Source organism: Cajanus cajan, chromosome 8 (genome assembly GCF_000230855.2).
Source record: "Cajanus cajan strain Asha chromosome 8, NIPB_CcT2T_4, whole genome shotgun sequence".
Taxonomy (NCBI): Eukaryota; Viridiplantae; Streptophyta; class Magnoliopsida; order Fabales; family Fabaceae; genus Cajanus; species Cajanus cajan.
In genome coordinates, this window is record NC_138524.1 from 15,445,897 (window position 1) to 15,461,041 (window position 15,145).

The window sequence follows — 15,145 nt, forward strand, 5'->3', positions numbered from 1 at the left end:
GGTTGAACCCGTGGTGGGCCGGGTGACCCACTTGACCCACTTACCAACCCATCCCCTAAACCCACTAACAACTCACTTAACTATTTATTATTATATATGCATTATTTTAATAAGATATCATTTTTTTTATCGATAAAGATATATAAAATCAATGTTAAATAATATGACATTACTATAAATTTATCTATCCAAACCTCTAATAAAATTTAATATTCATGAATAATCACTCTTATGAAAGATTTTTTATTTTTTATTTTTTTAATTTTTTAAAGTTGCACACTTATTAATTTAATTTTAATGTTGTACCCATGATACTTAGTTTAAAAATTTTTACTTTACATTAAATATTATTTTATATTAGAATTTATTTTAAATTATAATTTTTTTAAATAAATAAGGCGGGTTGGTGGGCTGCCCGTTTAGGCCACCAACCCGTCGTGGACCGGGCCGGGCTACAAAATTTTAGATAATAAACTTGGTGGGCTGGGCCGGGTTGCCCCATTTAAAACATGGGTTGAGGTGGGCTGGGCCAAACGGGCCGGGCTAGCCCGTTTTGACAGCTCTTGTTCAGGTATATAAAATTAGAAACATATTTTGCAATAAATAACTAAATTAGTTAATTATTATTTATTTTATATTTGTGGATATTATCTTCTTATAGTTATTTTAATGACTTTTATAGAATGTTTTAAAGTATCAGTTATTGGTCATGTAATCGATTACCAGTGCATGTTTGCTAGTCCTGATATATGTAATCGATTACGGAGAAGTGTAATCGATTACCAGTGCTTATCCACTTATCTGGGCATAGTGTAATCGATTATCGGCTACTGTAATCGATTACCAGTGCCAAAATGCAAAAGAACTCAAAAGGGTGTAATCGATTACCATAGTTATGTAATCGATTACCAGTGCCAAAAATGTAAAGGATCTGAAAAGGGTGTAATCGATTACCATAGTCAGGTAATCGATTACGCGACTCCTCTGCACTTAAAAAAGTGCAGTTCGTCTTCTTCCTCATGAAAGAAAAAGATTATGTTATTCAATTTTTGTTATTTGTGTTATGGTATGTGGGGTAGAGGGTGTCACACAAATGATATATATTTATTATTAATAAATACATAAAATATATATATATATATATATATATATATTTATAATATTATTCATAAATTAATATCAATAATATTCTTAGTATATTTGTATATAAACTAATAATTTGATAAATATAACTTATTATATATTAATATAGTTTTACAAAAATATAAATATACATATCTTATCTACTATATTTATATTTTTGTAAAAGTATATTAATATATACTAAGTTATATTTATCAAATTATCAATTTATCTATAAATATACTAAAAATATTATTGATATTAATTTATTAGCAATATTAAATTATTAATAATATATAAGTTTTATTTATTTAGTAATAATAAATATATATCATTTGTTACATTAATAAAAATTATAGTATATGTTAACTTAAATAAGCAAATAATGGTATAATTTTAAATTATTATTATTATATATATATATATATATATATATATATATATATATTAAAATTTTAAATTTTTAATGAGAGAGATTCAAATTGCACAATTATGATTTTTGAGAGACTAAAATTGTTCAATTAAAAATTAAAGGACTAAAATTGGACAATTACAATTCTTTAGGGACTAAAATTATCCAATTAAAATCTTAGGGATCAAAATTGCACAATTACAATACTTGAGGGATCAAAAATGTAATTAAGGAAAACTTAAATTAATATATTTTTTTATTATTTTCACAAGTTTTTTTTTAAAAATATTTTTAATGAATGTCTTAGTTTCTTATGTTCAAAATTGACAATTTTTTATTTAATTAAATGAATTTCATAATTTTTTCAGTCCTTTAATGAAATAAAATATTTTTAATTTTATTATTTTTAAAAAAAAAATTAACATATTTTCTTTAATTATGCATAATTCTTAAATATAAAAGTTTCATAAATAAAATTTAATATTTTGAGAGGGAATAATTTGTCACAAATTTTTTCACAAAATATTTTAACCTATTTGTGACGGAATTTTGAGAGGGAAAAATCCGTCACTAAATTTTTTCATTTTAGTGACGAAATCTGTGACGGATTTTTTAGACACGAAGCTCATTCCGTCACAAAATCCGTCACAAACATTTTTTTTTAATTTAGTGATGAAATTTGTGACGGATTTTTAGAGACGGAAATTTTTCCGTCACAAAATCCGTCACAAATCTTTTTTTTTTTGATTCAGTGAAGTAATTTGTGACGGATTTTTAGAGACGGGATATATTCCGTCACAAAATCCGTCACAAAAGTCATTAAATTCTTGTCCGTCACAAAACTTAAAAATCCCTCACAAAATCCGTCACTATTTGCGATGCTATTTTTTCTGTCACAAAATTCGTCACAAATATTAATTTTTCTAGTAGTGAATCACGGCTGAACAAGATGCCTACTTGTCCTCACCATTTGATGAGAAGGAAGTCAAGGAAGCATTAAGGGATTGTGAAGGATCAAAAAGTCCAGGGCCAGAAGGGTTTAATTTTAATTTTGTGAAGAAGTATTAGAGTATAATGAAAGAGGACATAATGAAGTTCTTGGAGGAATTTCACCTCAATGGAAGACTACCTAGAGGCACAAACTCCTCCTTTATTACACTCATACCAAAGGTGAATAACCCACAGGAGTTGGGAGAGTTTCGACCAATATCTTTGGTGGGATGCCTGTACAAGATTTTAGCAAAAGTCCTGTCAAGAAGGCTAAAGATCGTGTTACCAGATGTAATAGATATAATCCAGAGTGCATTTTTGGAGGGTAGAAATATGCTACACAGCACCTTATGTGCTAATGAGGTGTTAGACGAAGCAAGGAGGAAAAAGAAAGGATGTGTGTTTTTCAAGGCCGATTTTGAGAAAGCTTATGATACAGTAAATTGGGATTTCATACTGTACATGCTGTGAAGTCCCACATCGGTTAGGAAGGAGAACGAAGCATGCCATATATATGGGTGTGGATACCTTCCTTGTGTGGAGGCCCTTAGGGATGCCATGAGGGCATTGCCTAGGACAAAACCCTGAGGCCTGAGGGCAAAGGGGACAATATCTGGCCATGTGGGGTCGCTGCGCTACTCTGATGGGGAAGGCAGGACTTGCCTTGGTGGAGGCCTTTTGGGGTGGTATGCGTGCCATTGCCAGAAGCAAAACCGTGAGGGCTGCGGCCAAAGCGGACAATATCCACATGCGGGTTGCTGGGCTGTTACATTTGGTATCAGAGCCGGGACCCGGGCCGGTGTGCCAGCGAGGGCGCTGGACTCCCTTGAGGGGGGGTGGATTGTGAAGTCCCACATCGGTTAGGAAGGAGAACGAAGCATGCCATATATATGGGTGTGGATACCTTCCTTGTGTGGAGGCCCTTAGGGATGCCATGAGGGCATTGCCTAGGACAAAACCCTGAGGCCTGAGGGCAAAGGGGACAATATCTGGCCATGTGGGGTCGCTGCGCTACTCTGATGGGGAAGGCAGGACTTGCCTTGGTGGAGGCCTTTTGGGGTGGTATGCGTGCCATTGCCAGAAGCAAAACCGTGAGGGCTGCGGCCAAAGCGGACAATATCCACATGCGGGTTGCTGGGCTGTTACATTTGGTATCAGAGCCGGGACCCGGGCCGGTGTGCCAGCGAGGGCGCTGGACTCCCTTGAGGGGGGGTGGATTGTGAAGTCCCACATCGGTTAGGAAGGAGAACGAAGCATGCCATATATATGGGTGTGGATACCTTCCTTGTGTGGAGGCCTTTTGGGGTGGCATGCGTGCCATTGCCAGAAGCAAAACCGTGAGGGCTGCGGCCAAAGCGGACAATATCCACATGCGGGTTGCTGGGCTGTTACATTTGGTATCAGAGCCGGGACCCGGGCCGGTGTGCCAGCGAGGGCGCTGGACTCCCTTGAGGGGGGGTGGATTGTGAAGTCCCACATCGGTTAGGAAGGAGAACGAAGCATGCCATATATATGGGTGTGGATACCTTCCTTGTGTGGAGGCCTTTTGGGGTGGCATGCGTGCCATTGCCAGAAGCAAAACCGTGAGGCCGTGGGCCAAAGCGGACAATATCCACATGCGGGTTGCTTGGGCTGTTACATGTAACATTCCAAAATTTTATTTTTTTTATGTATTGGAATTAATAGAAGAGTTACCATATTTTTATACGTATTTTACTATTTACATATACGTATTTTACTATTTACGTATATGTATTTTACTATTCATGTATACGTATGTATGAATAGTATTCTACTATGCATGCATTGTGACACCCTTACTACCCCAACACATATATCGAAATATAATAAAAAAAAATTAAGGAAAATAAACTTTTTAAGTTGGTAAAAGGGTTCACATAATACTTCATAACTGTTCTGACTGAAAAATAAAACTTGAAAGATAAAATTCAAGAGTTTACACATTTTTCAAAGAAAATAACATTTATTACAATACCAAATATTCTATCCTAGAGATCCTCTTGCCCCGATGTCACACTATCAGAGCATTTCCCAAATTAACGGATGGCATTCTATATACCACTTGCAGTTGGATCCTCTCCACCTAAAATATCAACAATTTATACGGTGAGAAAAGAAAAATTATCTATATGCAAAATACATTCAATCATATCACAGTATAATTTCATCATAACTCATTATATAGTGTATATATATATATATATATCAATTACTCATCATATTCACATACAACATTCGTGCCAATCAAACAATTAACACTATGCCAAGGCCTCGCCACATCTGACACAAGTGATACAGGTTAATTGCCTCACTCAACCCACACCAGACCAGGGTCACGCCCTCCCTGTAGCATCACTTACCCAGGGGTCGTGCCGTCCCTCGCCATTTTGGTGTGAGGAAACACAATCACATTACAATCAATACAATCTCTTGCAATTAACCCTATGCCAGGGCTGCCATAAGCGACATAAGTGGTGGTGTTAACTGTCCTACTCATCCCACATCATACTAGGGTCACGCCTTCCCTATAGCACCACTTACCCAGGGGTCGTGCCATCCTAGTCATCAATGTGAGACATCACAATCATAATCATACAATATCTCAACTCATAATTCAAATTCACATCCATATCATCCATCAAATAACGTAACAATAACTAATATAATAATCAATAGAATAATTAGTATAAACTATAAACAGCGTATCAGGGGTTATACTACTCCTACCATGCTCATCCTTATTTCATATGAAAGATAAGAAAATGTCCTATAACTCTCATGAAGACATCAAGTCCTAATTCCATCATCTACTTTGTGAAAAAATGATAAAAACCGCAACAGCTATAGATAAAGCTGACAGCTTGATCCCTCTTCACTAAAACATCCATATCTGGAGTTCTAGACCTCCTTTTTGGGTGATTCCAACGCCATTGGAAAGCTAAAATCCAAGGCTACAACTTTCATTAAGACCTCAAAATCAAAATATTCACGCTCAGCGCCCAGACTTGCACTCAGCGCGCCCAGCGCATTCTGCAACCAGCAACCCGTACTACCCTTACAATATAGTAAAAAAATAGGAATACATATATATATAGATAATAATAAAGAAAATATAAATTAACTCCAGTAAAGGTGGCAGTGCCTCCTAGTTAGGAATCCATTTATATTTTCCAAATCATAAAAATATAACAAAGATGTAAATTTTAGTCTTTTATCAAGAACATTTAAATTACAAAATAATAGGAGGCTCAGCCTTCCATTCAGATAAATTCCAAATTATAAATTAATAGGAGGCTCGGCCTTCCATTCAGATAAATTAAACGTGATTTTAAGAAATTATTCCTCTACCCAATTCCCTCATGTACTCTACATATAAATAATCCCCTTTTCCCCCGTACCTGGATGAATAGGAACTTGGGCAGAACCTCCTCCTCTTTTTCTTAAATCGGGACCGGAATTAGAGCAGAACCTCCTCTCTTATTCTCTCTTTTTATTTCTCTAGAATTTCTTCTCTCTAGAATTCTAAATTTTCAAAACCTTAGGCCCCTATTTATAGAAATTTTGAAGTTACTATGCACTATGCACTATTCATTAAAATAATATTATAAGTTACTATGCACTATTCATAATTAATTAAAAAATTGAAACTTGCTTCCCTCGTGGTTTCCTTAGCAGCCATTTACTATTCACGTATACGTATACGTGAATAGTAAAATACGTATATGTAAATAGTAAAAATACGTATACATAAATAGTAAAATACGTATACGTAAATAGTAAAATACGTATAAAAATATGATAATCCTTCTAATAATCCCAATACATAAGAATAAAATTTTTGGGATGTTACATTACTCCCCTCCTTTTAGAAATTTCGTCCTCGAAATTTTTGCAATGATAAACTCTTCGCTTCTTACTTCTAATTCTTATGCAACCTCATTACCTTACTTATACAACTCTATCAATTTCATCAAATGATTTCTAAGGGTAAGACAAATAACCTTGACAAGCCTATCCATATAAACAAAATCAATCTCTTAAGTGTCTCAGACAAATCTATCACTAAAGTCTTATCCATTCACCATTTTACTTCCAACATGGAGCGTCCAAGTGCTACAAAATTCTTAAAGACTTATAGTATGCTAATCACAAGTATACAATTGCTTCACTCCTCTCTTCATCATAGGTCACAATACTTCCGCTGCGCTACTCTGATACATCGTAGTAGTTCTTAAATAAAAGAGTACTCTTATATTCTTCCTCTAAAAATCATTTTTCTTAATTCAAAATTACTAAGCGCCCAAATTTATTCTTGCATCTCAAAACAACATCAATTTCTATTTAGAAAAGTTTAATCATATTCCTACTAATATTTTCCACTTGGTTCACTAGGAAAGGCTCTAACCCCTGAGCTTCTATAATCTTATTCACTAATTCACTAGTTATTTTCAATCATACTCAATTCAATATTCCTAGAGGTAATCTCACACATCAATCATAAGTCTCTAAATTCTTCAATCAAATCCAATTCTTAAATAATCAAAAATAATATATTAGTGATCATCGTAATCAAGGGATCTATCACAATATTGATATTACTTCTATAATCATCTATAAAGATCAAACACCTAAGCATGTTAACTAGATACACATATCAAATCACTAATTTTACTATTCCATCTACAACCAAGTCAAACCTCTATCCATCACCTTATTCTATATCCTCATATCTTGTTACCAATATGAATCAACTAATTGTATTTCTCCAATTTCTCTCAATGATCCACTTGTTATTCGAGTCATACCTAATTTTTCACCACTAGGAGTAATCTCACAAGTCAGACTTAAATTCTTAAAAAGATCCATCTTTCTAATCATAAGGAAAATATAAAGGTTTTCTAATCAAAACATCAATTACCACAATGGCTTTGGCCAAATAACTAATAAGATCAAAATCTTATTTCTTAAGAAGTTTCTAACTATCTCTTTTGGTCAATAGATATTTAAAACTGAATACCTCAAGCTTAGAATCATATAGGTAATGTCTCCAATTCAAGGTCATGGGTAAGGTAATTCCTCTCATGAATTCTCAATTTTCTAGAAGTATAAGCTATTATTTGATCCATTTTGCATTCACATTCTATCCAAACCTACCTTAGGAATATAAATATATACCACAAAAGACTTACTAAAATCTAGTAGTATTAACATTAGTCAATCTTGCCTTAAGAGTTGGAACTACTCTCATACCTACTATCCCACATAAAGACAATACCCCTCTTAGTGAATATAGTTAAGGGCAATGCTATCTTAAAAATTCCTTTAATAAATCTCCAATAATAATAAACTAATATCATAAAACTCTTATCTTCACTAACTGGATTAGATATCTCCCCACTTAAACACAACTTCTACAAGAGTCATATCCATGTTTACCTCAACTGGAACTTATAGGGACAAGAAAACTTATCTCATACAATAAAAATAAATTAATCAATTAAACAAGCAATCACTCAATCAATAAAAATAAAATAAAATAAAATAATAATACTTTGATAACTCAACATACATCCGTCTTGAATATATCTCCACCCTTAACTACAATATGATCATATCATACCCTAAGATCACTTTTACTAACCACACTACATTCACCAATTGATCCCTAAGGTCATCTATCCACATATCAACCTACCTGCATATTAAATCATATTCGAATACCTACTTTAAACCTTCATATATACCATCCATATGAACAACCTTTACCACATAGCATCATACAACCTTAAACAACCTCTTAATCCATATGATAACGCACCGAAATATTTTAACAAAGTCAATTCTTATCCTTGCATTGCCTACTAACCCAAAAACATTATTATACAGCCTAACTTCTCTTTTAAACAACTACCAAAGAAAACAACACATCCCACGTGATCTCAACCTATCACCAAAGAAAGCTAAGTGATTAAACTACAACTCTTATGAAGACATCAGAATTTAAAAGGATCATCTTCTTAGCTAAAAATTCAAAAATCACCACAGATATATTCAATGCTTACAACTAGACCTTTGCTCATCAAAGTAACTATAACGGGAGTGCAAACATCCCCTACACACTAATGCATCAACATCTAAGCCACAAAATACCTCAATCCTTCCAAACTTACTTCTTACCACCTCAAATTTAAATCAAATTTTCTCTCCACAAATTTAAACCAAACGATTCACATATTCGTATAAAAAGACTTAGAAAATATGCGGCTATCAAATTCTAGAAATCATCAATTCTTCAATTTCTCCTTAAAAAAAAAAATACCAAAACCCCATTTCTCGACATATGTCATCCTTGAATTCAATCGCTACAACTATAGCTTTCAAAAATTTCACTAATCGTAAACTCTTAGTACACTTAAAATAAATCCATGTCTTATTCAAATCTAAGGCCTCAATAATTCCTATAATATTAGCACAGTATCTCGTCTATTATTCACACATATGCTTTCAACACAAGCGATATCACTAAACCACTACCTCTTACGTAAGCAAGAAATATCAAACAAATAAGCGATTATCAAAGAAGCAATCAAAAATAGCATTCATCAAAATCTATCATACAAATCCTGAGAACACATTGCACACAAATAACAACATAATCAATCATCACATTAGCACATCAATCAACTCATCGCATTATTAATCTACCAAACAAGCATAGTAGACTCATAACTCACGGCCGATTGGATCGGCCTGCTCTGATACCACTAAATGTGACACCCTTACTACCCCAACACATATATCGAAATATAATAAAAAAAAATTAAGGAAAATAAACTTTTTAAGTTGGTAAAAGGGTTCACATAATACTTCATAACTGTTCTGACTGAAAAATAAAACTTGAAAGATAAAATTCAAGAGTTTACACATTTTTCAAAGAAAATAACATTTATTACAATACCAAATATTCTATCCTAGAGATCCTCTTGCCCCGATGTCACACTATCAGAGCATTTCCCAAATTAACGGATGGCATTCTATATACCACTTGCAGTTGGATCCTCTCCACCTAAAATATCAACAATTTATACGGTGAGAAAAGAAAAATTATCTATATGCAAAATACATTCAATCATATCACAGTATAATTTCATCATAACTCATTATATAGTGTATATATATATATATATATCAATTACTCATCATATTCACATACAACATTCGTGCCAATCAAACAATTAACACTATGCCAAGGCCTCGCCACATCTGACACAAGTGATACAGGTTAATTGCCTCACTCAACCCACACCAGACCAGGGTCACGCCCTCCCTGTAGCATCACTTACCCAGGGGTCGTGCCGTCCCTCGCCATTTTGGTGTGAGGAAACACAATCACATTACAATCAATACAATCTCTTGCAATTAACCCTATGCCAGGGCTGCCATAAGCGACATAAGTGGTGGTGTTAACTGTCCTACTCATCCCACATCATACTAGGGTCACGCCTTCCCTATAGCACCACTTACCCAGGGGTCGTGCCATCCTAGTCATCAATGTGAGACATCACAATCATAATCATACAATATCTCAACTCATAATTCAAATTCACATCCATATCATCCATCAAATAACGTAACAATAACTAATATAATAATCAATAGAATAATTAGTATAAACTATAAACAGCGTATCAGGGGTTATACTACTCCTACCATGCTCATCCTTATTTCATATGAAAGATAAGAAAATTTCCTATAACTCTCATGAAGACATCAAGTCCTAATTCCATCATCTACTTTGTGAAAAAATGATAAAAACCGCAACAGCTATAGATAAAGCTGACAGCTTGATCCCTCTTCACTAAAACATCCATATCTGGAGTTCTAGACCTCCTTTTTGGGTGATTCCAACGCCATTGGAAAGCTAAAATCCAAGGCTACAACTTTCATTAAGACCTCAAAATCAAAATATTCACGCTCAGCGCCCAGACTTGCACTCAGCGCGCCCAGCGCATTCTGCAACCAGCAACCCGTACTACCCTTACAATATAGTAAAAAAATAGGAATACATATATATATAGATAATAATAAAGAAAATATAAATTAACTCCAGTAAAGGTGGCAGTGCCTCCTAGTTAGGAATCCATTTATATTTTCCAAATCATAAAAATATAACAAAGATGTAAATTTTAGTCTTTTATCAAGAACATTTAAATTACAAAATAATAGGAGGCTCAGCCTTCCATTCAGATAAATTCCAAATTATAAATTAATAGGAGGCTCGGCCTTCCATTCAGATAAATTAAACGTGATTTTAAGAAATTATTCCTCTACCCAATTCCCTCATGTACTCTACATATAAATAATCCCCTTTTCCCCCGTACCTGGATGAATAGGAACTTGGGCAGAACCTCCTCCTCTTTTTCTTAAATCGGGACCGGAATTAGAGCAGAACCTCCTCTCTTATTCTCTCTTTTTATTTCTCTAGAATTTCTTCTCTCTAGAATTCTAAATTTTCAAAACCTTAGGCCCCTATTTATAGAAATTTTGAAGTTACTATGCACTATGCACTATTCATTAAAATAATATTATAAGTTACTATGCACTATTCATAATTAATTAAAAAATTGAAACTTGCTTCCCTCGTGGTTTCCTTAGCAGCCATTTACTATTCACGTATACGTATACGTGAATAGTAAAATACGTATATGTAAATAGTAAAAATACGTATACATAAATAGTAAAATACGTATACGTAAATAGTAAAATACGTATAAAAATATGATAATCCTTCTAATAATCCCAATACATAAGAATAAAATTTTTGGGATGTTACATGCATAGTGAATGGCTGCGCATGAGGGGCGGCTACGAGGGGCTGCGGAATTCAGAATTCTAAAAATTTAATTAATTCTAATATTTTAATGAATAGTGCATAGTAACTTTAATATTATAATAATGAAATAATATTATTTTAATGAATAGTGCATAGTGCATAGTAATTTCAAAATTTCTATAAATAGGGGCCTAGGGTTTTGAAAATTCATAATTCTAGAGAGAAGGAAATTCTAGAGAGATAGAAAGGGAGAAAGAAAGAGAGGAGATTCTGCCCTAGTTCCGGTTCCGATTTAAGAGGAGGAGGTTCTGCCCAAGTTACTATTTATCCAGGTACGGGAGAAAAGAGGGTTATTTATATGTAGAGTACATGAGGGTATTGGGTAGAATTTCTCAGAAGCATGTTTAATTTATCTGAATGGAAGGCTGAGCCTCCTATTAATTTATAATTTAAACGTTTTTGATAAAAGACTAAAATGTACATCTTTGTTATATTTTTATTACATGATTTGGAAAATATAAATGGATTCCTAACTAGGAGGCACTGCCACCTTTACTGGAATTAATTTATATTTCTTTATTATTATCTGTATATATATAATTTATAATTTAGAATAATTATTCTATTGAAGATATAAATTGATTCCTAACCAGGAGGCACTGCCACCTTTACTGGAGTTAATTTATATTTTCTCTATTATCATCTGTATATATATTATAATTAAGCGACCCATGAACGGTTGGACCATTGAAATATTAAACATTGAATTATTGACCCTTGGAATATTGAACTTTTGGATTATTGGACTAATGAACTGCATTAATGGACAATTTAGATTATAATTAAGGGAATATAATGTGATGTATTAAGTATGTAATAAGTCGAGTGTTGAATCAATAAATATATGACATGTATCATTAATAATCTTGCTATATTTTGTTGGAATTATTAAGAATGATTGAGGAGTATGTAAACTCTATTTTGTTGTCTTAATTGTTATGCATATGAAATTGCATATGTGATAGAAATTGAATTATGAGTTGAAATGTTGTATGGTTGTGATATAGATGTGATTGTGATGTTTCACATCAATGACTAGGATGGCACGGTCCTGTATAAGTGGTGCTACAGGGAAGGCGTGACCTAGCATGGTGTGTGATGAGTAAGACAGTTAACACCACCACTTATGTCATTTATGGCTGCCCTGACATAGGGTTAATTGCAAGAGATTGTATTGATTGTAATGTGATTGTGGATACTCACACTAAAGGATTAAGGATGATACGAACCCTGGGTGGTGGATACTTTAGGGATGAGCGTATTCCTCGTAAGATCAGGGATGATACGAACCTTGGGTAGGTGATGCTTCAGGGACGAGCGTACCCCTGGTATGGTGTGAGTTGAGTGAGGCAATTAACCCGTATCACTTGTGTCAGATATGGCGAGATCTGGGCATAATGTTAACTGTGATATTGACGTGTTTGATGGATTATGAAAATGTTGAATAATTGATATTTAAACTCTATATATGCTTGTAGATATTATACTGTGATGTGTTTGTATGTACTTTGCATATAGATATTTTCTTTTCTCACCGTATAAATTGTGGATATTTTAGGTGGAGAGGATCCAGCTGCAAGTGGCATATAAGATGCTAGCATTTTATTTTGGGAAATGCTCTGATATTGTGACATCGGGGCAGAGGATTTTTAGGACGAAATATTTATATGCATTTGGTATTGTAATATTATTTTGAAAACAATTTGTAAAACTCTTAAGTTTTATGTTTTATATTTATATTATTGTGATGTGAACCCTGTTACCATAATTGAAATATTTATTACAATATAAGTTGGGGTAGTAAGGGTGTCACATTACACATGCTACAAAGAATGGGATTTAGCAACAAGTGGAGGCTATGGATCAAGGAATGTTTGTCATCAACCAAAATCTCGGTGCTTGTTAATGGAAGTGCTACAAAGGAATTTGACAGTCAAAGGGGGCTGAGACAGGGAGACCCGCTAGCCCCGTTTCTGTTTCTTATTGTAGCAGAGGGGTTAAGTGTAGGGATGGCAAAACGGGCCAGCCCGGCCCGTTTTAGCCTGGCCCGCCATTGGCCCGCCAAAAACGGGGCGGGCCGGCCCGGCCCGCCAATGTAAAACGGGCTGGAGATGCTGGCCTGCCCCGCCTAAGGGTGGGCTGGCGCCAGCCCGCTTACAAAAATAAAAAATAAAAAAAATGGAAAAAAAATTATTTTATGGTTAAATAAAATTTTTTTTGCTACAAATAAATAAATATAATCATATGAAAAAATGCATACATATTGTACTTAATATATGTTCAACAAAAATAAATTACAAACTTAAAACAAAATCAAATAGAAATTAGTCCATTTACACCAAAATCAAAACTAAATTATAAACTTACAAATTATTTATACACTAAATTTTTTGATAGTCCACAAACAAGTTTAAATACAATTAATTAACTTTAAATTTTTATTTTAAGAATATTAGAAGCTCTTTTGAAAGAAGATGTCTCTACTTTTTTTCTTAATCATCTTCATCCTCATCTTCTACATCAAAATAAAATAAACATAAAAATAATTAAATTAAAAAATATATATATATGTGGGCCGGCGGGTTGTGGCGGGCCGGCCCGCTATTTGGCCCGGCGGGTTGGCGGGCTTGGCGGGGACGGGCTTGGCGGGTTGGCGGGTTGAAATGCTTGGCCCGGCCCGCCAATTTTTGACGGGCCAACGGGCCGGCCCGCGGGCCATGGCCCACTTTGCCATCTCTAGTTAAGTGGTTTGATGAGGGAGGCAGTCAAAAAAGGATTTTTCACTAGTTACAAAGTGGGACACCAACAAATACAGGTCAACATATTCCAGTTTGCTGATGACACCCTATTCATTGGTGAGGCAACTAACAGTAACATTTTCACCATAAAATGTATCTTAAGATGCTTTGAACTGGTGTCGGGATTGAAGGTAAATTTTAATAAAAGCTCTTTTGGAGCTGTTGGGATACAACAGGTGGAGGTGGAAAGATTTGCATACACATTGAATTGTCATAGTACGACACTTCCATTTCTATATTTAGGAATACCTATAGGGGCTAATCCTAGAAAGACAGAGATGTGGAAGCCAATAATACTCAAATTCTCCAAGAAGTTAGCAATATAGAAATCAAGATTCTTATCAATGGCAGCACGGGTATGTTTAATAAACTCAGTCTTATCTTCATTACCTCTTTATTACATGTCATTTTACAAGATGCCCAATCAAGTAGTTGCAAAATTGAAAAGTATACAGAGAAATTTCCTTTGGGGTTCAAAGAATGGTGAGCAAAAAATTTCATGGGTGAGTTGGGAGAAAATATGCAAACAAAAGAATCAAGGTGGATTGGGAATCAAGGACCTACACAAATTTAATGATGCTTTGCTAGGCAAGTTGTAACATCCCAATTTTCAAAATGGTAATTACTATTATTATTATTATTATTACATAGTATTTGGTCATAATTTGAGGATTATCTTTTACTTCAATTGTAGCTAATTCACATTTCATTTATGCTTAATTGTAGGCTTTAGAAATATATGTATATTGTTGGGCTTAATTAGATAGTTGTAAACTTTCTTTTCAATAAAATCGTTTTCGCTGGGCTGACTGGCAAACCTCGGTGTTTAGGGCATAACTTGGGCTGTGATGGTCCAAATGATGCAAAATTGGTGTCAATGGAAATCTAAGAGAAAAACGCACAACTTTT

The 15,145-nt window shown here is 34.2% G+C and overlaps 1 long non-coding RNA gene across 1 annotated transcript; it reads right to left on the minus strand.

Moving 5' to 3' along the window:
- Positions 1-4,357: 4,357 nt before the first annotated feature.
- LOC145950683 (uncharacterized) lies at positions 4,358-11,371 on the minus strand. Its single transcript, XR_014428539.1, has 3 exons — positions 10,927-11,371; positions 5,944-9,611; positions 4,358-4,628 (listed from the first exon to the last, which is right to left on the minus strand). It is a non-coding gene; the product is annotated as an uncharacterized LOC145950683 (long non-coding RNA).
- Between the last annotated feature and the right edge of the window lie 3,774 nt (positions 11,372-15,145).